The following is a 3531-nucleotide window of genomic DNA, read 5'->3' on the forward strand; positions in this document are numbered from 1 at the left end:
GACAGAAGGAAGGAGGTCACTCCAGAATTGAATGGTTAGCCTGTGAAAATTCAGGAGATGGAGAGATGGAATATAGACTCTAGATTCCTAGAAACTAGCTAACAGGAAAGTTTTCATGAAATGAAGTATTCATGCAGAAACATGACATACAGATGTAAGGGTAAATGGTAAGATTGGAGAGCTTTAAAAGTCACACGGAGGATTTTATACTAATTCAAGTGGCATTAGGGAGTCAATGAAGATTACTCTCCCAGTGGTTTACTGGAGAAATAAATAGCTCTCACAACACTGTGATATGGATTACTTTTTATATCAACGTGAATTGATATTTGATTTTTTTTAACTTGACAGGATGTTGACAAATATATGTAATAGGAGAACTTATTAGAGAACTGTTATGATCATATCATTCAGGGGTTTATAACATTCTTATTTTGTTACAAAGTCATGTTTTTTAAAATTATATATACATATATGTATATAAGTATTTGTATGCATAGCACATGTGTGTGAATGTATGTGTACCATATTTTAAAATTACCAAACATTTTCTCTGTCTCACCTCTACCCCCCATAAAAAGAAAAAAGAAATATTTTATCAAATATGCACAATCAAAATTCCTGTATTGATCATGAACAAAAATATGTCTCACTTTTTTTTCAGCTTAGGCCCTTTTAATGTGTCCTCAACAGGCTTCTGAAGCAGGAACCATGAGAAAACATTAATTTTTTTTTCTTTGTAGCCAGAAAAAGGGATAAAAATGAAATAAACAGAAAAAACAGACATTTGTAGAAAAATGGTTTTATGCATGAGTAATAACATTATAAACTCAAGACAACTCATAAGTCTCCCATCTATCACCTAATTTTGCAAAAATACTATATGTATGAAAATACAGTCAAAAGCAACATGGTCTCTCCCTTGAAATGTCATCCCTATTTTTCCAAAATGACCTCTGGACTACATGTTTGACATGGAATGTCCTCCAAAGGCTCTGTCAGTGATTGAAAAACAGACTAAAATCCCTAGAATCCATCCAAATGGCAGAGGAAAACTAACCCTAACCTTGTCTTCTTTCCTTGTGGCTTGTCATTTTCTCCTCCTCCTTGCCCTCCTGAGAAACCACCCCAACCTTCAAAATGTCCTTGGCTTCTGCCACCAAAACTCCCTTAGCCTTCTCTATCACCTCTTTGGCCACCAAATCCTCCATGACCACCACTGCCACAAATGCTTCCTTATCTTCCAAAGTCACTTGGTCTAGTCCAGAGTTATTTAGTTTCCATCAATCTTCCCGTCTTTCATGGCCTCTTTTGTAGCTTTAGCATTTTCTTCTGAGTTAAAGTCCACAAAGCCAAATCCTTTAGATGACTTTATCTTCTATCTGTGACTATCCTGGCACCAACAGAGCCATGAAATTAATCTTTAAATGTTTCTTTTATTTTGTCTTAAGATAACCCTTTGACAAACAATGTTTCATAAGACTGATCCTTGGGAATGCATTACATGTCTCCTGTCCCTTCAACTCCAGCTAAGAGGTTTTGCCTTCAATCTCCATGTTGTTACAAGAATCCAAAGTTTCTTTTTCAACTTCTACAGAAAGTGATTCAATAAGCATATATATATATATACATATATATATATGTATATATATATATACATATATATATATATATATAATAAACATAAACTGACCTTTAGGTCAGTCTTGATTGTTCATGGGCAAGCTGGTGGACATTACCTTCTCAAAAACTTCCTTCAGATTTTCTTCAGTGGTACCGTAGGTGATGTTATTTAGTACCAGTGCCTTTGATTCTGACAGCTTGCTGTTGTTCCTACTCCAAAAATATTCTTTCTTCATCTCCAGTTCTCTTGCCCTTGATTTTTCTTCCCTGTGTAGTCCAGAATGAATGTCCAATCTTAAGTCTAGGTCCCCTTCTCCTCTTCCAAGGCCTTCTCCATGTCTGTTTTTGTTTTAACATCAATCTGGGCAATTCCTTTGGGTGTCCCATTCTTGATGCAGACCAGTTTCACCTAAATTGCAACTTCAAATACTTCCTTGAGCTTCTCCTGAGTTACTTTATATGGTAGATTCTCGATGAAGAGTATCCTTGTGTCTCAATCTTTCTTGTTCTCTTTTGCTTTTTTCCGGTTTCATTTCAGAGCTAAGCACTTTGGAGCCACTGAGATCCAGAGTCTTTTCCACTTCTTCAGCAGATTCAAATGACGTGTAGGCAAACTTCCTGGTGGAATGTCTTTTGTAAAGAAATCTGTGATGCCAATTTTAGTTCAGAAGCAGTTTTTTTTTTTTGAAGTTCAGATTATGAGCAGATTGAAATTTGTAGATGCTTCATTTTCCAATGTCTGATTCTTGCCTTCAGGAGCTTTTTGTTTGCCTATTTCTTTTTTTTCCTTTTTTCCTAGTGCTTCTTTGACAGATGCTTCCTCCTTCTAATCCTCCTCAGATTCTTTGGCTTTCCCAGCTTACTCAGGGCACCTTTCACAGAAGCAGCCTTCCCTTTGGCAGGTGTGGTATCCAGAGCTTCTTCTTCAGAGTCATCTTCATCTTCTTCATCCTAACTACTATCCTTTTCCTCCTCATCCCCAGAATCTTGTTTGGCTGGAATGGCTCCTATTTTTTGTGTCTTTGAGTGGTTCAAATTCTTCATCCCCTCATCTTTACTGTCCTCATCATAGATTCACTGCTCTCTTTTTTGGATTTCTACCCATTTTTTGTCCCTTTGGCCAGGGGGTATGGGCTTCAGCTTTAGTGGGGGCAATTGCTGCTATAGCTCCCTTCTTGCTTCGTCTGATAACAATTTTAGCTGGGGTAGCCACTTTCTTAGTCAGGGCCACAGAAGGACACCATGACTGGGAGTCATGACTGCTTTCTTGGCAGGTGGGGTGGAAACAAAGTTTTCTTTTGTTTGGTGGCACCTTCTTTGATTCCTTGATGGTGTAGCCACAGTCTTTTTTCCCTTCTTCTGAGGCACCACAACCTGCTCTCCACTTCTTTCATCTTCATCTTTTGACATGTCCTCATCTTCACAGTCTTCTATCTCATTTGGAGGAAGAGCCATTTTTTTTCTCACCTTGATTTTTAGCAGCCTTCCTGATCTTCATCATAGTAGTGGCATATGACTTGGGAACAGAGAGCAATTCCATCTGCAAAGGCCCAGGCAATTTTGTCAGCAGCAAAGATTCTGGGCAGGAGTCCTCTATGAGCAGCCCTTTGCTGGTGGAGACTGAGATGAAAGACCATGTCTCATTCTGAGAATTTTCCCTAGCCTTTCCATCAGAAAGCTGGAAGCATGCTTTATTTCTATCTGCTAGAACCAGGATAATCTTTGTTTATTAGAAATGTTGTCTTTCAAAGTTTACACACACACAATTATATATATATATATATATATATATATATATGTATGTATATATGTATGTGTGTGTGTGTGTGTGTGTGTGTGTGTGTGTGTGTATACAGAGATACAGAGAGACAGAGTTAGTTCTCCTGGTTCTACTCATTTCTCTTTGCA

The 3531-nt window shown here is 37.8% G+C and overlaps 1 pseudogene; it reads right to left on the reverse strand.

Moving 5' to 3' along the window:
• Positions 1-1026: 1026 nt before the first annotated feature.
• Positions 1027-3124, reverse strand: LOC114026305 (annotated as a pseudogene).
• Between the last annotated feature and the right edge of the window lie 407 nt (positions 3125-3531).

The sequence above is a fragment of the Vombatus ursinus genome, unplaced genomic scaffold, assembly GCF_900497805.2.
Source record: "Vombatus ursinus unplaced genomic scaffold, bare-nosed wombat genome assembly UNPS02014837.1, whole genome shotgun sequence".
NCBI classification, from domain to species: Eukaryota; Metazoa; Chordata; class Mammalia; order Diprotodontia; family Vombatidae; genus Vombatus; species Vombatus ursinus.